General features: G+C 45.6%; 1 long non-coding RNA gene across 2 annotated transcripts; it reads left to right on the forward strand.

The window, feature by feature from the left end:
- Positions 1 to 2595: 2595 nt before the first annotated feature.
- LOC309538849 lies at positions 2596 to 8609 on the forward strand. 2 transcript variants are annotated; one of them, XR_014222391.1, is made up of 4 exons: positions 2596 to 2758; positions 2951 to 3683; positions 5629 to 5748; positions 8109 to 8609. It is a non-coding gene; the product is annotated as an uncharacterized lncRNA (long non-coding RNA). The 2 variants fall into 2 exon arrangements; XR_014222392.1 differs by lacking the exon at positions 8109 to 8609 and adding an exon at positions 7301 to 8064.
- The last annotated feature ends 14136 nt before the right edge of the window (positions 8610 to 22745 follow it).

The raw sequence follows: 22745 nt of genomic DNA on the forward strand, positions 1-22745 counted from the left end.
CCCGCGTCCCATATAGCTTGTTTAGCTTATACATAAATTCAGCATGAAGGACACTTATGAAGTCCTTAAAAGTCTTATATGACTCTCCCTTAGAATCCCTTAAAGTCTAAGACTCTCTCTTAGAGTCCCAGCTAATCAGCATGCTGCTGCTACGGATTCCCTTCTGAAGAGCATCCTAGCATTGTGCCGTTCTTAGGCTACCCAAGCAGCCTGCGAATCTATGCTTCCTGAAGCATGAAACGCCGTCTGCAAGCGTCACGATCCCAAAGGGGGTGGGGAAAGTTACAGAGGAACTTAAAATGCTGTGTGTAGTCTAGCGGAAAGAAACACCTATGCAGCATTTTTTAAAATGACATTCTTTTTGATTAGACTGGGGCTATGCAGTGCATGTCAGACAGTTTTTCAGGGAGCCAGCAAAACGGTAAGCTCTAAAGAGGAGGTTTTTGGAAAGTTAATACCCACAGCTGGGCATGACTAAAGTTGCATTTTCTTGATAATTGCATGAAAACAAGCTTATGGCTCATTCAGCGTTTGAATATAAAAAGAGAGGCAGCTTAAATTGAAAGGAAAAACATTTTGCAAATGCTTCCACTTTTTGCCACCTCTTTATTTGGGCCTAACTCATAGAAGCATAGAATTATAGAGTTGGAAGGGGCATAAGGATCATCTAATCCAAACCCTGCAATACAGAAATCTTTTGCCCAATGTGGGACTTGAACCCACGACCTACTGCTCTACTGACTGAGCTATCACGAAACCTGTTCTACCTTGTTTCTACATGATTTTGCTGGTTAAAAGAAATATCTGCAGGAAATAGTATTTAAAAGCATATTTTCATACACAGTTTCAAAATATGCCGTCTCCATTTATTTTCTCTCAAAATATGTATATTTTTGAGCCAAGAACTGCATCAGACCATCCGGGAAGTGAAAAACCTGGGAGGGAACTCAGTTCATTTGAGCCCAGTAAGATGTGAATCAGAATTGATATTAGAATTCACAAAGCACAAAGCAAATTCCTCAAGTGTCTGTAGAAATAAGCCCTACAATGCAACTGTGAATTCCAAGTTAAGTGTGCGTAGGATTGCAGCCTTAAAGCCTGAGAGAGAGGGGGGTGTATCTAGTTTTCTGAAAGGAGTAATTATTATACAATTTGTGCATGAATCCACAAACTTCCTTTTTAAAAAGAAAACAAGCTTTAAGCTGCTAGTTAAATCATCTCTTTTTTTTAATAAGACAATAATAACTTAACCATATGCTTGTTTATAAAAGGCTACAATACAGTAAATAATGAGCCTTAAAGACTGCAATTTTCAACTTAAACAGGCAATAGCAGTGCCCGTGAGAAAGTATTTACATTTTATTGTCTCTCCTTTTTTCACACAGTAATATGATTTCTTGTAAGTACAATGATAAAAAAAGGAATTTCAAGTGGTTCCAACAGCTACATTGTATACTAATAAAAGCTGAAAAATACATTGTAAAGCATGAAAACCTATCACCTTAATGCCATTCTTTTTCTCCTCTTCTTCCAAACTAGTGAAATAAACTTGACATGTCAGTTTCCACTGTGACAAAAGACTGAAGGAATATTCTGATTAACATGGTTTTGGTCACCCAAATCCACGATATCACATATTGTACCAAGAATTGATGAGATTTTTGAACCATACCCATGCAAGCCCCATGCAATATCAACTGAAATATTCATAGGCATGAAGAAACATTTATGCAAAACCCATGCTGCAATGAGGCTGTTAGTGCCAAATGTACACACATCATTATCACGGACACATATCAAACTATTGACCTAACATTGTGTATTTGGACCTGGGCAGATTTTGATGTAACCAATGTATGTTTGACAGAAATGGAACTGGAGATGGAATTCTATCTGTGGATTTGATAAATCACTGTGACTCACTCAAACGATGTCAGCGGCTCCTGGCTGGTTGCCCAGGAAAGTATAAAGACAAGGAAAAGTTTATTACAGTCCTTTTTTATTTCAAACTTTAGAGAGGCTATAGAACCCAGCCTCTTGGATAATGGTGTTGTCCGGAGTGAATTTCCACCCCCCGTCTTTCCCACTTCCTCATTCATTATCATCATCATCACATCCTCTATGGGTGCCTCTAAGTTCCCTAAGTCTTTGAGCTCTTTGCTCTCCTACTTTTAAGGCTTCCTGGGTTCTGGGAGATGAAGGGTCTGAAATGCTTTCTAGTGATAATGTGTCAGCCACCTGCTGCTCCAGCTCTGCTTCCTCTTCCTTTCCCTTTGTTTCCCAACTTTCTCCCTCATCTGCCTCTGAGCTGTGACCTCCCTCAATCCCGTGTTGTAAATCTAAACTGTCTTCCTCTTCCTCCTCCCTGGAAGGGTCAGGATGGGGAAGAGGTCTCCACCATTCCTCCTCTGCCCAGTCCCTGACAATTAGTATTCTTTAACAGTGGAAGCAGATTTTCAGATTATACACAGCACTTCTTCAGGCTTTCATTATGAGAGCAAAACAAAACAAAACAAAAAAAAACCACATCCAATAGTCTAGATAGAAGCAACTAGGTAGTCAGGCTAATGGTTACTTGGTTGCAGAGGTTTACTGGCCATTGCTGTTGGCATGGAGATAGTTTAGGTTGAAAGCAAACATGCCATTCTGATGTCATGTGTGATGTCACAAAGAGGCTATGCTTTAAGTCTTGGTAAAGCCAAAAACAGTTAACAGTCAGACGGCATCTCAGCACTGTCAAGATGGATCTCCATAACAGGTGATGAATAGTTTTATTTGGGGGATATATTTTACTATTGGGGGAAAGTTTTAGATTGGTTTGCCAGTATGTAACCCATCAATTTGAGGCCAATAGATATACATTCACAAACCTGTAGCCATCAAATAATCAACTTTATGTGTGACTTTGGGACTGATTCATACAACCACATTTACTTTCTCCACTCTATAGGAGCTTTTTCTCTGTATTTGAAAAGATAACCAAGAAGGAGAAGATAAGGAACTAGGAATAAGATCTGGATGAGTATGGTGAGGATCTAAGCTTCACAAGTAAGGCGGCTAGGAAGATGGCTTTGTGGTCCAGCATAGGAATGATGGGTGCTTCATATTATTAAATTCCTGTTCCACAAAGAAGAAGCCTACTCTGGAATAACATCCAAGGCATAATTCTGGTAATAATAATAATAATAATAATAATAATAATAATAATAATAATAATATTTATGTGGGTGTACCAGTTTTCCAAATAATAATTCATCCAAGGTAGCTTACGAACTAAGTGTACTTCAGCTGTAACTCCCAAACAGCAATCTTATTTCCAAATTTTGTACAACAAAGTTAATAAATTCAGCAGTATAAGATCCTATCTCTTCTGGTTTGGTTGTAAGAAGATGGGCAGGTAGGGCTGTCTGAAGCCAGACTGAGTATGCTGAGGCAGAATGCCATCTGCCTTTATGGGCCAGCCTGCACTGTGAAAAAGCTCTGCGATGAACCTACTTCAAAGGCTTATTGAAAGGATAAAATGGGATGAGGAAGAACCACATGCTGCCCTGAGCTTCATGGAACAAGATAAGGAGCAGGATGAAAACGTCATCGATAAACAAACAAACAAATTAACAAATGATGTTGTAGGCCCATACTTTTGTGGCTGGAAGATTCCTTGCCTCACCCCCATTTTCTCATTGGTAAGAAACACACTGAGGCCATGTTTAAGCATGCATAAGAGCAAATAGCGCTGACTGCAATTGGACTTGCTCATAAGCGGCGAGCTCTGAGCATCCCAGTTGAAGCAATGGCAACGAACTTAGAATTCTAACTTGCATGAGTGATATATGCTTAAAAGAAACTTCACAATCTCCTTTATGGAAACACTGAGACTTTCCTTAAATGCATTGGTGTGAGAAATGGAAACTATAAACACCCTGGGATTCTCTTTTCCGTTCACTGCCTATTAATTGGCACTAATGAGGATTGTGTGCACATCAAGGAGGGGCAGAGTTGTGGGATGATGGCTCCCTCCACAGCCTCACAGCAGCAGAGCTTAATAAATGCTGTTTTAGATTAAAATGGAGATCACAGAACCACCTAGTGCGGCTGTAGTGGGTGGTGGAAGAACAATAGTGTGCATTACCTTTCCTCCACATTGGGTAAAGCAATACAGTGATGACATTTTTTAAAAAAGCTGTTTTTCACCCCTCTTAAAATGAGTAACAAGAGCATCAGTAAAATCAACCTGTTATAACAAGGAAAATCATCACAGGGCCCAAACTAGGTGTGAAGGAAATGTCTTCCCAACTTGTCCCACTAGTTGAGCTTGGGAAACTGAGGCCCAGAGGTTGAATGCGGACCTCCAGGCCTTCTTATCTGGCCCTTCAAATTCTCTGTAGGCCACACCCCTATCCACAAACCGCACCCCTCACTTTGCTGTGCATCAAGTGGTTTTTTGCCTGGCTAGAATGTATCTTTGAACTGCAATAACGTCTATGGATGGAGGATGGAGAATGGAGGATGGAGGTGTGAGTAAGTGTAGAAACCAGCCTAATGGACAAAGGGGGGGGAATTACATCTGTTGCCCCGCCTACTTTTGCCTATGCTCCACCCACCCTTATCATGTGTTCCTTGGGAGGCTGCCCAACAGGGAAAGCAACCCTTGGGCTGGAAAGAAACCCCCACTCCTGCTGTGTGTCAAAAGCACAGAGGACTGCTGTGACATCACCCCCAGTTTTATAGGTGGCAAAACACACAACTGCAGGAGCAGCAACTGGTGTCTGCTACTCCCTTCTTCTAAAGCTTCCTCTGCCTGATTCTTCATCATGACAGAACACTGAGCAGAGAGCGTGTCCAGTGTGGTGGAGGACTGGCAACCACTAGTCATCACTGTGAGCCTAAACTCATTGGGAATGACCTATTGATCAGTGCACTGTATTAGCCTTGCATCCTTCCTATTACTGGAACAGTTTCCTTCTGTGTTTGCTGCTTTTGGCAAACAGTTCCACTGGTTCTGGATTTACTTTGTAAAACATGGATAGCCAACGTGGGGCCCTCCAGATGTGACTGGACTACAGGTCACATCAACTCTGACCCACTGTCTGGGACTGATGGGAATTGAGTCCAACAATATTTGAAGGACACCATCTTGAACACAGTGAGCATCTCTTCCATTCGCCTTCTACAGCCCACCTGGAATATAAGACATGTGACAGATTGCCCTTAAGCCATTTGTTCTGAAATTCCTTTGACGGATGTCATCTTTATCTCTCAGAGTGGGGTTGGTCCAGTGATCTGAGCAGCAGTGAATCTGCAGCAGTCCTCACATTCTTTCACTGTAACTCATCCCCTTAATCTGTCCAAAATGAATAAACAAACTCCCAAGAATGTTGCAAGCAATTCACCGTCTGTCTTCCAGGTGGTCAGTATAGGACCCTTTGAGTTGGTTGTGAACTCCTAATCTAAGATGCATAATTGTGGATGATGTAAAAAGCCCTTCCTGAATTAGTCCCTAATGGATAATTATCGATCAGTTTCCAATATCCCATTTGGGGGCAAGATACGGGAGCATGTGGTAGTATCTCAGCGCCAGGGGTTTCTGGAGGAGAAAATTTATTTAGATCTATTTCATTCTGGTTCCAGGCCTGGTTATGGAAGAGAGATGCCTTGGGTTGCTTTGGTTTGATGGATGACCTAAACCAGGAACTAGATTGGCCAGAACCCTTCAGACATGATTTTATATCTCCTCGCAGACACAGATAAGTATGTGACCTGGCGTGTAGCACTCTTTGCAACTGCTGCTAGGAAAATTAGAGCAAATTATATAGCCAAGGTAGCCATCAACTGTAAAGGAGATGAATTTATTTGACCCTATCTATCTACATCAGGCTATGCTCTATCTTTGTCACCAAACTCTGAGTATAAATTGCACACTGTATTAATTGACATTTGTCAGGGCTGCTTCCCGGTCCCAGCTCACACAGGACCATGCTAGCCAGCGTTCACTTTATAAGAGTCTTTATTGAGTTACAGGTTTCATTTCTGAACTGCAGCGTGCAGCCCTACGTCTTCTACGTTAGACCGACGAAGCTCCGTCTGAGTCTCCGCCTCTTGCACACCAACTTAATACCCTAGCCTTGCTCCACCTCCTGCGCCTTTCCTTCCGTCTCTGGGTCCCTCTGCCCCCCGGGGTCTCTTCCTTCCTACTCTCTTCTGACGCTGACCCCCCGGACCCTTCCGCCTCCTTGCGGCGGGCTTTGGGACCTGGCTCCCTTTCCGGGCTGCTTACTGCGCCAGCTTCCGCTGCATTTGAACTTGGCGCGCGCGCCCAACTCTCTACCTTCCTCTTGACCGTTTCCTCGCTCCCTGATGGGGGCGTGACTACTCCTGACTCATGCCCTCCCTCCTGCTGAAAGCCTCCGGAACCCGATGCCTGGTCCCCTTTCTCCCCGCTGCTCCCAGCTGGGCACGTTGGTCCCGACTTCCAGCTGCTGCTCTCTGATTCCTCTCTGGTCCCTTCTTCCTGGGGTGTCCCCCTGCTTTCCCCCCTTGCTCTGACCACTGGCGCTCCTTTCTGGGAATCCTCGGACTCACTGGAAAGGCTCGGGGATCTCGGGTCGTCATCATCACTCATCCTTCCTTCGTATTCCTCCCCCTCGCTCTCTGTTTCCTCCCTTTCCTGCGTCTCTGCTCCTGAACCCCTGACAACATTGTTTTTTGATATATTAGTGTACATGTGATGATTTTAGCTTATGAATTTTATTGTTTAATGTCTCGATTTGTATATTGGGGTACTTTATAGCTCTGTTTAGAGTACGTAGTGTTTTGATAATATAAATGTTTTAAGTCTTATGTATCAATCCAGTATATTTTCTTTTAATTGTCAAATGATTCTGTGTACCTTGCAGCAGCCTTTGGCTATGTGCAATAAAACTGACTGACCTTTCAGTAGCCTTCAATATTATCAACAATGGTACCCTTCTGGACTGCCTTGCTGGGGTGGGACTTGGAGGCACTGTTTTACAAGGGAGACGTTCATGTTGAGTTCCAGCACCATTTTTCCCCTAGAAAAATAAAGGGATCATTGAAAGTGCAAGATATCTGCGGATCCGGCTTCCCTAGCTTACTTAGAGTTCTTGTTATGGGATGAAAAGCATATCACCTACTATTATCCCATACTTCCCCCACACCCACTTTCCAATAACAAGTAAGCATTTTTCTAAGATGCTTAGATCTTCACTGAAAGGAGGAGGCAGATAAGAAACAAATGATGCTGTCTTTCTCTCTCTCCCCCCACCCTTTTTTATATGAAAAGAAGCCATGTGTTTCGCTTATCAGAACACCAGACTTTCATAACAGATGCTTCTCTGCCTTTCTGCCCACCAATGCCTGGAACCATGCTTCAAATTGACGTTTAAAGCAAGAAGGAGTTTACATAAAATGAACTCCAGGGAGGCAAGGTTTGTTTTAACTTGGCAGGGCCTACCACGAAGGAGACAGCCCTTTAACCTCAATTTTCTCCTGAAATGGGTCAGGAGTTGCTCAGATGGGCATGGAACTAACAGGCCCAGATAGAGAAAGGGGTGATTAGTCAATGGTAGCCTGTCTGCATTTGAATGCTCTTTTTCTACCTGATAAATGGACATCACATGAAAGTTCATCGCAATCCCTCCTCCCACCCTAACATAAAGCGCGCAGCCACGAACAACTTGGTTTTAGTGTATTGTATTACTATTTATATTGATGTTCTAACAGTGAACAGCAAATCTCTATTTGATCGTCACAAAAATCATGTGATGTAGCATAGCTTAAGGATCAGTGGAGACGAATGCTCAAAGTCACCCAGTGAGTTCTGAGTTTCCCTTTCTTCTCCTGAACCCAGAACCCTTGCAGAAAATAAAAAAGCAGGGGGGAATCTTTAGAGTTATATATTTTAATATTCACAGTAGTTTATCCCACATTCCTAAATACTCAGAATGTATGTACTGTTTAAATCTGACTTCATACTTTGGTATGCAAAGTCAAGGGCAATTGTACGTATATAATTGTTGTTTGTAAGCCTGCAAGCAAGGTCATATGCTGTTATTTTGGAATAATGCGTATTAACTTCATGTATTTTCTAGATATGGTGATGATGATGATGATGATGATGATGATGAAGATTTGACCTTCAGGTGGAGGTGCTGCCAATAGGTGGAAACCTGTAACCTTTTAGCTGTTGACTAAGTTCTTGACAATTGGCCATGCTGATTGGAACTGATGGAATCCAGAGGGCCACAGATTTTCCATATCTGCTCTGCAGTGTCTGAGGGTTACAACTAGACATCGTACCTTTCAGAGGCAAGTCTTTCCACATAAAGGCAATTGCTTGTCACCTCTTCTTCCCTCCTGGCCCAGAAGTGCTGGCAAAGCATCTCTAACTCACTACAAATAATTGGACCGGGCCCTAAGAATGGCAGAACTGGCACTTGATATATGGGAGCGACATCCCTTAAACATACATGGAAAGCTCGAACTTGTCAGTTGCTTTCCACAACATTGTGCACTGTGTCATATAAAAATGGATATATGTTTCACTGTACAAAATCTCTATAAATAATATTAAAGGTACAGAGACCGATCAATGCTGAGAAATGGAACGGCATTTGTGTTGCTTGGGACTGACTGTTCTGTCCTCTAGCAGAATTATTCCTTTCTAGAAATATTCCTTCAGGATCAAAAGACCTACTGTTTCCCTTCTTCTTCCCTCCCCTTATCATTTTACTAGGTGCCTGTATTATTAACCCCACCGTGGTTTGATCTGCCTCAAATCACTTGCGAATGCAGGAACTTGTAATGAAAATATAGCTACTTTTGATTTAGGAACCTCAGTAAATGAAGCTCTTCATTTGTAGGTTTCTGTGGGAGATCCTTGAATCCTAGGTGCCTCACCACCTTTCTTCCTCAAACTGGTGCATATAAACTGCCTGATACCATTTCAAACATTTTTTTTCCAGTTCAACACAGTGTTGTCTATTCTGAGACAGGAGACAGACAGATACATTTACCTTACACTTGATCTTTTAAGTTAGAGATGACGAAGAAGAAGAAGAGGAGGAGGAGGAGTATGGATTTGATATCCCACTTTATCACCACCCGAAGGCGTCTCAAAGTGGCTAACATTCTCCTTTTCCGTCCTCCCCCACAACAAACACTCTGTGAGGTGAGTGGGGCTGAGAGACTTCAAAGAAGTGTGACTAGTCCAAGGTCACCCAGCAGCTGCATGTGGAGGAGCGGAGATGCGAACCCGGTTCACCAGATTACCAGTCTACCGCTCTTAACCACTACACCACACTGGCTCTCACTGGCACGGATTGAGCCTGGTACTGCCTGCCTGCAAAGCTTGGGCTCTGTTACTGAGTTATAGTTCCTTCTACCATTGAAGTGGCGCTGTGGTGTAAACCACAGAGCCTAGTGCTTGCCAATCAGAAGGTCGGCGGTTCGAATCCCCGTGACGGGGTGAGCTTCCATTGCTCTGTCCTAGCTCCTGCCAACCTAGCAGTTCGAAAGCATGTTAAAGTGCAAGTTGATAAATAGGTACTCCTCTGGCGGGAAGGTAAATGGCGTTTGTGAGCGCTGCTCTGATTCGCTAGAAGTGGCTTAGTCATCCTGGCCACATGACCCGGAAGCTGTATGCTGGCTCCCTTGGCTAGTAAAGCGAGATGAGCGCCACAACCCCAGAGTCGTCTGCAAATGGACCTAATGGTCAGGGGTCCCTTTACTTTTACATTTACCATTGAACTATGTTTCTTCCCATGTTGTACACAGTATAAGAATGTAGGAAGCTGCCAATACTAGCTCAGTTTTGTGGACACTGGCTGGCAGTGGCTCTCCAAGGCTTCAGCCAGGAATCTCTCACAACTCTACCTGGAGATGCCAAAGATTGATCCTGGGATCTACTGAATGCAAAGCAGATGTTCTCTCACTGAGCTATGGATGGGGATAGCTTCCATATGGTGACAGTTATCTGAGCTGCCATTTTGCCAGCTGAAGATACAAGGAATTCCTGCTTTTGCACATGCATTTTTTTTCTCATCTGACTGCTGAACGTCATCCTACATAGAATATTGTTTAAGAGTGGCTCCATTGGGGCAAAGGAAAGACAATGGAGACGAGATACAGAATCATAGAAATGTTGAGCTGGAAGAACTCCATGAGACATCTAGCACAACCACAATGCAGGAATCCTGCTCACAGCTACCTCTGGATGGGTTTGAACCACTAACCTTCTGGTTGTATTAAATTTTTGAGATCTTGCTTTTTTTTATATTTACTGTTTACTCTAGCACACACACACTCTTGCCCTTTTGATAACATCAACTCTCTCTCTCTCTCTCTGTGTGTGTGTGTGTGTTTACTCAGAAAACAAATAGGATCTCATATTTGAAAACTCCTCTCTAAACTCTCAACTATTTCTTTGATGCCCCTGACTTCCAGGATGGATCTGGCATTGTTTGTCTAGCTATATAGTGCTTTCAGCCCATCGACCAAAGCTTTGCTTCAGTTAGAAGAGCGATGATCTATTTCATTACAGAAAAGATCAGAAAAGTTACAAATAACAGCACTTTTCTGCGTGGCTTTGTTTGCCCCCTGCATTTCAGAGAAATGTCACAATTTTGCTGCAAAAGAGATTGCCTTCACACATGAAATGTCACTTTTGCCTTGGGAAAAAAGAAAGAAAACTGAAAGAAACAGTACAAGACAACCTGTCTTTCAGTTTTGCAGACACCAATATTTTTTTAAAAAGAGAAAAAAAGTATGTGGTAAGACACTTATGTAATTTGTTAGCCTTTTCTGCAAGTGAAGGGAAGAGAATCTTTGGAAATACTATTTTTAAAAAATGTGCCATTATTGTATTTGGTACATGTAAGAATGTTGCTGGGATGCCATGCCAGATCTAACTGCTACAAAATTGCTATAGAAGCTTGAAATGTCCTTATTGGCAGCTGGCTTTCAAAGATTGCCTGTGGATGGAGATTCCCAGTGCCCATCACCACTTAGGAACGCAGGAAGCTCTTCTACAGCAAGTCAGACCATTGGTCCATCTTCTTCAGTGCTGTCTACACTGAATGGTGGAAGCTCTCCAGGGTTTCAGGCAGGAGACATTGCCAGTTCACTAAGGACTGAACCAGGAACCTTCAGCATACAAAAACAGGCACAGGCAATGACCGATTGACATGTGACCGCACATGCGCACATCACACCGAACCCAGAAGTGACTTTATAAATGGCAAAAGCAGTGCCTGGCTGTCCCACGAGCCTTTGCAAGTACAATCTTAGGAGCCCTTGCACCAATTGTTGAGGCCTGTGGAGAGTTTGAGTTTGAGCAAGGAAGTTTGGAGGGAGCAATTGTGGTGGAGTTTGGTGCAGTCTAGTAAGTGCTGCTGGTTTTTAAAAGGGTTGTTCGAAGCTTTCCAGCATTTTGGAGGATGTTTGCAGGCTTTCCCAATGGTGTGTGTGTGTGTGTGTTTAATTTATATACCACCAGGGACATGGGTGGCACTATGGTCTTAACCACTGAGCCTCTTGGGCTTGCCGATCAGAAGGTCAGTGGTTTGAATCCCCATGACGGAGTGAGCTCCTGTTGCTCTGTCCCAGCTCCTGCCAACCTAGCAGTTCAAAAGCATACCAGTGCAAGTAGATAAATAGGTACTGCTGCAGCGGGAAAGTAAACGGCATTTCCATGCACTCTGGTTTCCATCACAGTGTTCTGTTGTGCCAGAAGCAGTTTAGACATGCTGGCCACATGACCCGGAAAGCTGTCTGTGGACAAACACCGGCTCTGTCGGCCTGAAAGCGAGAAGAGCACTGCAATCCCTTAATGGCCTTTGACTGGACGTAACTGTCCAGAGGTCCTTTACTCTTTTTTTTTAACCTTTTTATATACCACCCTATATGCGGAGGTCTCAGGACAGCTCACAGAACAAAATCAAAATATAAAACCACAATATATATAATCAAAATAAAAACAACCCAATAACACCCCCCCAAAACCCCCCCCCTACATTTTAAAAGGGCATAGGATGTCAATCAAATCTACCAAAGACCTGCTTAAAAAGGAACGTTTTCGCCTTTTGGTGTTTCAAATATATGCAGTTATGAGTTACAAATCATATATGAGTTACAAATTATATGTGGTGCCTTGGCATGTAACCCCCTGCATAAATGGGGAGTTGCTTGTACTCTACTGTGGTACAGCTCTTCTTCGGACTCTCTTATTATCTCTGTTCTTTCCATTGCCATGCCAATAACCTCTTGGAGTGTTGCTGTTTTCTACAGTCAAGCAGTATATAAATTTTATGACAAATAAATTGGAAAGCAATAAGGAACAGCATCTGGCAGTGATTGATTGATATTTACCAAGCCATACATATATTTGGAAATCACAGTAATGTCGTGTAACAGTAGAGAAGTGTGAGCTTCTCCCATTCACCATGTGGGACAGCGTTCAGTGTGGAGATGTAGCTCTCTACATCAGCACAGAATCACACAAAGTCCTGGCTTGCCTGATGTTTTTTTGAGGAAAGGGAACCACACAAATGTGGTCTCTGTGCAGTCCTCCCAGTGTGTCTATCAGAAGCTGTCTGTATAGTAGAACAAGCAGGGGTGCCAACTGGAATAAAATATTGGGGGGGGGGGCCAGATAAGCCCTGCCCTGCAAAATCGACCACACACGCCATTTGAATGGGAGAACAACGGTGGTGCTGCTGCCCTTCCTCACATTGTGTGAGCTGGAGTTTGACCTCTAAACATGTTTTGCAAACAGACTTGGACTTTGGGATCCCTTATCTCAGGAATGGGGAAGTTATGCTTCCCCATGTTGTTGCAGTCCAGATCCCATCAGCTCCAGCCAGCATAGCCCAATGGTCAGGGATAATGGCAGCTGTGGGTCAAGAACAGGCATCGGCAAACTCAGCCCTCCAGATGTTTTGGGCCTACAACTTATCGGCATGCAGAGGGCCACAAGGCCAGCTGGCTAGCCCCAGCTGGACTGTCTCATTCCAGCCATTCTGCTGCAAAGATTCATCAGCCTCTGGTCCAACGTAAATCAGCGACCTGGGCTTCAAAGCCAGGGAACACTATCAGCAGATCAAACTGTGCACACAGAGAGCCAGTGTGGTGTAGTGGTTAAGAGAGGTAGTCTCGTAATCTGGGTGTCAGGGGATGATTAGCTGCTTGTGCTTAAAATAGTGCCCCTTCAGAGTTTGTGCGACCCCACAAACCTCTGTGTGTGACAGAGCTCCTCAGACATGTCTGCTCTAGTCACTTGTAGAGTCCGACAGTGGCTGTCTGCGGAAGCGCTTCCAGCAAAGAAGTTCCTTAACGGAAACGCGTCTCCTGGACTCACGACGTGACAGCTTCCGGCGAAGCATAGGTCTCCCTGCAGTTGCTTCTGACACCTCCCCGCTATTTTCGCTCGAAGTGTCTCTCACCCCTTTCTCTCCCCCTCTGCTTCCTGCCTGGGCTGCTGCGTCTCTCTCAGCATTACTGAGATCCTCCTCCAGAGACCCCGCGCTCCCCCTGCTGGTCCCTGCCTTGGCTGTTGACTCTCTCCCAGTCTCTGGGAGCCCTACCACTTCCCTTTCCTCCGATGTCAGTTCCCTGACATCCACCTCCCCTCCAGGGCCCCCCTCTCCCCCGCCCCTACTCTCTCCTCTGGGCGGTGAGGAGCTGAAACCCCTAAAAGAATCCTCTTCATCTTCCGACGTCTCGAACATTTCCCTCCATCGGTCTTCGTTCCGACTCGCTGAATCCTCCTCCACCTCGGAATCAGCGAACCCCTCCAACTCTTCTTCTTCGTCGGTGGTGGCGAAGTATTCCCTCCGGAACCTCGCCACTGGCTGGGGTTTCCGAGGGAATCTCTGATGAAAAGTTTCAATCAAAACCTCGTCATCTACATCCTCTGCCCTGACCCAGGTGTTTTCCGACTCCGGCTCCCCTTCCCACATTACCAAATACTCTACTTGCTCTCCCCTCCACCTGGAATCGAGAATCTCCGCTACATGGTAGCTGTGTTCTTTTTCCTCCATAGCTGGTCCCCTATTGACCCTCCCCTCTCTGTCCCCTATATACGGTGACAGCAATGATCTGTGGAACACTGGGTGCAACTTCATGTGGTTAGGTAACCGGAGTCTGAAAGCCACTGGGTTGACCTGTTGCGTGACTTCAAATGGGCCCAGCCTTTTGGGTCTTAACTTCTTACAACCTCCTTTAAATGGTAACCCTTGGGTGGACAACCACACCTGGTCCCCCACCCTAATGCTTTCTCCTTCCCTTCTGGTTTTGTCTGCCTGCCTCTTATATTCCTCCTTCGCCCTGTTTAAATTAAGTTGGAGCTGGCGATGGATCGCTTCCATTTCTTCAACGAACTGTTCTGCGGCTGGAACGCTCCAGTTCTCCCCCTCCCCCCCTGGGAAGGCTCGGGGATGACACCCGTGATTGGCCAAAAAAGGGCTCATTCCCGTGGACACGTTCTCCGCATTGTTATAGGCAAATTCTGCCAACGCCAGCTTCTCCACCCAATCATTCTCTCTGTCATTCACATAACACCTCAAATATTGCTGGAGGACACCATTAGCTCTTTCCGCCTGCCCATTGGTTTCTGGATGGCGGGCAGTGGAAAAATTCACCTCTACATGCAATAAGCTCATGAGCTTCCTCCAGAACCTGGAAGTAAATTGTTTCCCTCGGTCCGAAACCACCCTCAAGGGGGCACCATGCAATCTAAACACATTTTCCACAAACAATTTAGCGGTTTCTTCTGCTGTGACCGCATGTGAGCAGGCTATAAAGTGGGCCATCTTGGTTAACAGGTCTACCACAACCATAATGGCTGTCTTCCCTTTGGACCTGGGCAGATCAGTCATAAAATCTATTGCCACTGCCTCCCATGGTCTTTCCGGCGTGGGTAGTGGTTCTAATAAACCTGCCAGTGCCCGCCTCTCCCCCTTGGCTCGTTGACATCGGTCACACCCTCTCACATACTCCCGCACATCTTCCCTGACCTTGGGCCACCAGAATTCCCTGGTAACCAGCCACATGGTTTTGTGTTGCCCAAAATGCCCTGCTGTGGGGCTATCGTGCAGTTGCTTGAGTACCTTTTCCCTCAATTCTCCTTCAGGTACGTATAACGCTCCCTTGTAGTACAACGCCCCGTTTCTCTCCTCAAAACCCCCGGGTTTGTCTCCCTCCCTCCTGAGACCCCTGAGTTTGTCCTGGGCATATTCATCCTGCACCGTTCCCTCTATCAGTTCCCTTAGCCCCACCAATGCCGCCCCACACACCCAGCGATCCTCGGGAATGACATGGGTCTCTTCGGGTGCACCCTCTCCCTCCAAATATTCAGGTTTGCGTGAGAGAGCGTCCGCCCTAACGTTCTCCTGGCCTGGTACGTAACAAATCTCAAAGTTAAATTTGGAGAACTCCTGGGCCCATCTCAACTGCCGTTGGTTGAGCACTCGCGCAGTTCTCCAATACTCTAGATTCTTATGGTCCGTGCGTACTTGCACCTTCTGTTGTGCACCAATTAGTAGGTGCCTCCATCTCCGGAAGGCCTCATAAATCGCAAGAAGTTCCCGGTCGTACACCGTGTAGTTTCTCTCAGATTTGTTCAGCTTTCGCGAAAAGAAGGCACACGGTCGCCACTCGGACCCCTCCTTCCCCGGCTGCAGAAGAAGCACCGCCCCTATGGCTCTGTCAGAAGCGTCTGTTTCGACCCTCAGCTTTTTTTGTAAATCCACATGTAGAAGTTGTTCGTCAGAGGCGAAGGCCTTTTTCAGTTCCTCAAACGCTCGCTCCGCCTCCCCCGTCCAAACAAACTTCTTTTTGCTGCTGAGACAGTCCGTGATGGGCGCCGTCAGGTGAGCGAAGTTTCGGATGAACTTACGATAAAAGTTTCCAAACCCTAGGAACCTCTGCACATCCTTCTTAGTCTTGGGGGTTTTCCATTCCAGCACCGCTTGAACCTTGCCGGGGTCCATGGCCAACCCCTTGTCTGACAAGCGGTACCCCAGGAATTCCACCTCCTTGGTATGAAACTGACACTTCTCCAGTTTCACCCACAGTCTGTTGGCTTGCAGCCTGCTCAACACTTCTCTGACGTCTCTCACATGTTGCTCCTCATTCTCCGAATACACCAACACGTCATCTAAGAAGGCCACGCAATTCTTGTAGAGCAAAGGCCCCAGTACATGGTTCATAAAGGCTTGAAAACACGCGGAGCCTGCTTGTAATCCAAAAGGCATAACGAGATATTCAAATGCCCCCAAAGGGGTGAACATGGTGGTCTTCCATTCATCCCCTTTCCTTATACGTATCAGGTTGTACGCCCCCCTTAGGTCCAGCTTTGTAAAAATCTTTCCTTTTCGCACCCTGGTCAAAATATCATCAATCCTGGGCATAGGAAAAGCCACCGGCTCTGTCACTGCATTTAGGGCCCGAAAGTCACATACCAGTCTCGGCTTGTCCGTGTTCTTTTTATCCACAAAAAACACTGGGCTACCCCCCGCTGCCTTGGACTCTCTGATGAAGCCTCTCTTCAGGTTCTTGTCAATGAACGCTGGCAACTCCTGCATCTCCCTGTCTGACATGGCATACAACCTGCCTACAGGAAGCTGTGCTCCAGGGAGTAAATTGATCTGGCAATCAAAGGGCCTATGCGGGGGTAGTTGGTCAGCTTCCTTCTCGCTGAACACGTCGCTGAGATCAGCATACTGTGATGGCACCTTCCCCTTCTCCATCACTTCCGTCCCTGCTAGGGTGGCTTGGGCCCCTGCTGACCCCTTTTCCCCCCTGCAGTGTTCTAAGCAATGTGCGGAACCGAAGGAAACCACTCTTTGATGCCAGCCCACCAGCGGATCATGTAGGGCTAGCCAGCTCATTCCCAAAATAATGGGAGCGCCTCCCAAGGTGGCCACATTAAACGCTATCAGTTCTGTGTGCCTTGCCACCCTCATTATCATTGGGATGGTCTGCAAGCTGACGCCTCCTCCCAACAGTTCTCTGCCATCGATCGTGGTCACCTGCAGGGGGTTGCTTAAGGGGATAGTCTGTATCTGGTGTTCAGCCGCAAACTCCTTGCTCAAAAAATTGCAGGAGCTGCCTGAGTCCAACAGCGCCTTTATTTTTAGGGGGTGTCCATTTTGCAACTCTAGCGACACTTCAATCACTAGAGCAGGTCGAGGAGCTTCTGGCACTGGCACTTGGGAAAGGGGCACTTTCACTGCTCTTTGGCCTGGCTGCAGTGCCCTGCTGGCAACCAGGCGTTGGCTTTTACCTGCTCCGTTTCTCCCTGCTCTTCCCCCTCAACAGTTCCCACCATCCCTTGCCATTCCTTCCTCTGGGGGCAGACTCTGGCAAAGTGGCCTGGCTGTTGGCAGAGATAGCATTTCCGGGGTCCCTTTCCCCCCTTCTTCGCCCCCTCACTGGGCTTTGAAACTGCGCGCGCGCGGGCTGTTCCGATTTCCATCGGCTCTGCCGGCGGGAAAGCTGGCTCAGGAATGTCTGGAATGCGTAACTCCTTCCAACGTTCCCCTCTCCCTTCCCGCCTCTCCAAGGCTCTTGCCTCCTGGCACGCTCCAATGGTCAGCGCAGATTTGGTCAGCTGATCCATAGACACCGCCCTGGGGCTCCTGGCCAGCTCGTCTTTCACAGCTGAAGAAAGACCTTCTTCAAATAGCATCTGAATGGGTGCTGCCGATAAATCCCACCCCAATCTGTGAATCAGCATGGTAAATTCAGTCCAGTACTCACGGACAGATCTGCTTCCCTGCTTGCAAGCCATTAGCTGTCTGCGCACTACCCCCTCCTCAATATCGCTGGAGAACATGATATCCATTGCACGAAAGAATTTCATAGTGTCCTTCAGGATATCGTTGTGCGTTGCCATCAGGGGTCGAACCCAATCTCGCGCTCCCTTCTCAAGATGCCCAATTACGAAAGCAACTCGGGATTCCTCATCAGGGAACTCATCAAACTGCACATTCAGGGCATATTGCATTTCAGTCCTAAAGGCATGGTAATCCTTGGGGTCCCCCCCAAACTTCTGCACTAATCCTGGTACCTTTCTGGGGAACTGAGTGGTTCTCCCCTTCTTGTCTGCATCTTGAGCCCTCCTCTCCTCGAGCCTCGCCGTCTGCAGCACAAGTTGGACCTCCAATGCTCGGTATCTGTCTTCCAAGCTTGGACCAGCTCCACCCCCTGCAGCTCCGGCTCCTGCTGGGTCGCTCATGATGCCTTCTCCTGCACAGGCAGCGTACAGAGACTGTCGGACTGCTGTCAGGGGATGATTAGCTGCTTGTGCTTAAAATAGTGCCCCTTCAGAGTTTGTGCGACCCCACAAACCTCTGTGTGTGACAGAGCTCCTCAGACATGTCTGCTCTAGTCACTTGTAGAGTCCGACAGTGGCTGTCTGCGGAAGCGCTTCCAGCAAAGAAGTTCCTTAACGGAAACGCGTCTCCTGGACTCACGACGTGACAGCTTCCGGCGAAGCATAGGTCTCCCTGCAGTTGCTTCTGACACCTCCCCGCTATTTTCGCTCGAAGTGTCTCTCACCCCTTTCTCTCCCCCTCTGCTTCCTGCCTGGGCTGCTGCGTCTCTCTCAGCATTACTGAGATCCTCCTCCAGAGACCCCGCGCTCCCCCTGCTGGTCCCTGCCTTGGCTGTTGACTCTCTCCCAGTCTCTGGGAGCCCTACCACTTCCCTTTCCTCCGATGTCAGTTCCCTGACACTGGGGAACCGGGTTCGCGTCTCTGCTCCTCCACATGCAGCTGCTGGGTGACCTTGGGCTAGTCACACTTCTGTGAAGTCTCTCAGCCCCACTCACCTCACAGAGTGTTTGTTGTGGGGGAGGAAGGGAAAGGAGAATGTTAGCCGCTTTGAGACTCCTTAAAGGGAGTGAAAGGCAGGATATCAAATCCAAACTCTTCTTCTTCTTCTTCTTCTTCTTCTTCACAGAATAGGCGTGAGGCTTGTGAAAGCATACTACAACTACAGATTTATTAATCATAAATCAGGACAAAGAAACGTGTTGTCTCTCTCTTCTAGTCTTCTTAGAGAAACAGGGAAAAGCAAAAGCAATACACACAATGGAAGTTCCCAGCAAGCAGTGCTGGAATGTAAACAGACATGTGACACACAACAGTTCCACACGTCTGCTCCTTAAGGTGGAATTCTCAACACAACTCCCATGATCCCTAGCTAACAGGACCAGTGGTCAGGGATGATGGGAATTGTAGTACCAAAACATCTGGAGGGCCAAGTTTGCCCATGCCTGGTCAAGAACTTCTGGAGGGTGACAGATTCCCCATCTCTGCTGCATCTGAATCAGTTTGGTTCCTGTATGGTCTGTTCACTATCATCCCTAACCCAAAACTGGTACTTTTACAGTGCATTCTGAAATGTGTCCACTCAGAGGCAACTCCAGTAAGTTTAATGAGACTTGCTCCCAAATGAGAATGCATAAGATTGCACCCACTGAAGCACCACCCCTAGTACAGGTTTCAATACAAATTCAGCTGGGTTCAATTGATTACAGCAATGATGATTTCACTCTTATTTTCTTGGGAGGCAGTAAAAGGTAGGAATCACATAGCTGCTGTGAATCCTCTAACCGCCTATCAACTGCAGAGCAAAGTACATATAAATGAAAATCCCTGCCTCTGGATATATTTCTTAAAAGGTTATTGAAAGCTCGCTGCTGTTGGTGGACAAAATAATATTTTGTATACCAATTGGAACACTTTCTAATAGCAGAATGATTTAGATATTCTACATATAAATGTATAAACAAATAATTGCAGCTTTTATGGTTTAATTATTGTGTAAGGCTATTCTGCTTGCTGCTGTGGGGCTGGGAAGGGTGAGGGTACAGGTTGGTCAAATAAATTAAGGCCTGTTAGGAGGTTGACTAACACTGGGAACCTGGGAGATAGTATTCCCTATATAATGTTTAAAATGGCTCTATTTTCGTTCACTTTGCAAGGAGGCTGCTTAAGACCCTTTAAAAATGGTAGCCTTGAGAGTTCTGTTGGTCACCTCAGAGGAGGTGAGTTACTAGTCATAAGTTTATGTTATTGGTGTGTATTAGTTTAGTTATCATTAGGGTTATTTAGCTAATTAACTCACACCAAATAAATGCATATTGCTACTGGGCTATTCCCATAATTTTAAAAGTTACGTATTGCTGCTGAGCCATTCCCTGTTGAATTGTTAATTCTTTTTCTATTTTCTTTCTCCCTCCCTCTGTATATATCTTTCCCTTAAACATACTCATTTTAAAGTTTGAGTGTGAGTCTATGTTCTTGGATAAATCTGCCAAAACACATTATTTCCAATGTCTAAAGATTCGAATTCACAGACAAAAAATATTAGCAGGTGTGTGTGTGAAACCCATATTGAATGAGGAGGCTTGCTAACTGTTGAATAGCCAAAGAACCCCACAAATGTTTCTGCGTAACAAAGAGCACTTTGGGCATGTGGGGTTTTTGAACAGCTGCTCCCTCCACATCGGAAGATGCTTTTGAAACTGACAGTGCACCCCCCGGTCTGGGGGAAAATCCCACCTTGCAAGATTTTTTATGAAAGTCCTGTTAAGAAATAAATAATCAGGAAGGCTACTCTTAGCAGGTTCTTTATCTTCTCGGTCCCAGCTCCTGCCAACCTAGCAGTTCGAAAGCACAAAGTCCAAGTAGATAAATAGGTACCACTCCGGCGGGAAGGTCAACGGTGTTTCCGTGAGCTGCTCTGGTTCACCAGAAGTGGCTTAGTCATGCTGGCCACATGACCTGGAAGCTGTACGCCGGCTCCCTTGGCCAATAAAGCGAGATGAGCACCGCAACCCCAGAGTCATCCATGACTGGACCTAATTGTCAGGAGTCCCTTTACCTTTGGGCAGCTTCCAACAAAAGATTAAAAATACATTAAAACATCAGTCATTGAAAACTTCCCTAAACAGGGCTGCCTTCAGATACCCCAAAATCTGCCACCTGAGATGAGCCAGCTCACCCCATTAATGGTAGGACTGCTCCTCCTTCTGAGGATTTGTTTTGAGGAGGGCTTGGGAGCCATTTTAGTTTTTGTTTACACCAGTTTGTTTCCAGGGGTAATGTCAAGAATGTGGGAACAAAGGGGAAAAAATAATATATATAAATGAATACTTTTTTGGGTCACTGGCAAGATTGGGGACCAGGAGGTTTTGTTTATGTTTAAAGTTTTGTTTGTCTAGCTCTATCTTGTTATATATCTATGAAAACCAATAAACGTATTTACAAAAAAAGAATAATATAATGCTGTGAATAAAAAGTCCAAAATAACTGATGCTTTGCTCTGCCTGGCATAGCAGTTTGACAAACAGTGACATTAATCCAAAGTCTGCAAATCGTGATGGTTTTGAAGCATAAATAATATTATCTTCTGTCAACATGTCCTTCAGATCCTCTTCTTAACATAAATTCCCTTACCAGAAATTGTCTAGACTCCTAGGTGTTAAATACAGAGCATATTATATTACTTTAGCTCCTACTTTACATAACTGCTTCAAAACCTTAGTTTTGACTTCCCAAATCAACTTTTACTTAAGCTACATGAAGAAACAATGTTTAGATGTTTGCCCCAGAAAGGTGACTCGAAAATTAGTTTTCTTTTAAGAAAATGGTTGAGTAACTTGTGTGAAATATTCATTTCATAGCTCTTGGATACAGAATACCCACGTCAAAAAGCAGGTATTTTGCAATAGCTGAATGGCATTGCACATGTTTTGATCACGGGTACTTGTGGGGGGTATGAGACTCTCCTGAGAAACCTCTGAAGCATTTTTTGGTCTTTTGGGGACTACCTTTTACATTCTTTCATGTTTCTCCTGAGGAAAAATCCCAAATTCATTTTGAATTTTGCTTTGGGCAAAAATCCGACGACTACCTAGCAATGCATAGGAAATGCACACACCCCTGAGAAATGCCAGCCTTTCTGAACTGCTTTAAAACAGGTGTGGGGGGTCCTTTGCAGCCCAAGAGCTATATTGCCTCATGGGGAATGTTCCTGGGACTACATGGGTGGGGCCAAAGACAAACGTGGATGCAACAACAGGTGTGCCTCTTGTCTTTGTTCTGTAGGCTGTACAGTGGTACCTCGGGTTAAGAACTTAATTCGTTCCAGAGGTCCGTTCTTAACCAGAAACTGTTCTTAACCTGAGGTACCACTTTAGCTAATGGGGCCTCCCGCTGCCCCTCCGCTGCCACCGCATGATTTCTGTTCTCATCCTGAAGCAAAGTTCTTAACCCGAGGTACTGTTTCTGGGTTCTGTAACCTGAAGCATCTGTAACCTGAAGCGTCTGTAACCCGAGGTACCATTGTATTCCAGAAAGAAAAGGCGATGGTATTAATAAGTAGCAGCAGCAGTAGTAAACAGTAACTGCAGCAGTAGAAGCATTGCTTATCTTCTTAAAAAATTGTTTTGATTAAAGATTTTATTGGGTTACAGAAGTACATACATCATCTCTATTTTCAGATCATAAAGTCCTTTCTACAGATCCGTTATATTTGATGTGAGACATTAATGTTCTATACAGTACAGCATTGCTTTTCTTGAGGCCAGGCCTTGCCCCCGTGACAATGGGTGCCCCGTGACGGGCATAATGCCGACGTCATTGTGGCATGTGTACATCTGTGCATCATGTCGGCACACACTCCAACATGCTGACGTCATGTGTGCATGCTGTAGGGCA

This window comes from Podarcis vaucheri, assembly GCF_965113315.1.
Source record: "Podarcis vaucheri genome assembly, chromosome: 8".
NCBI classification, from domain to species: domain Eukaryota; kingdom Metazoa; phylum Chordata; class Lepidosauria; order Squamata; family Lacertidae; genus Podarcis; species Podarcis vaucheri.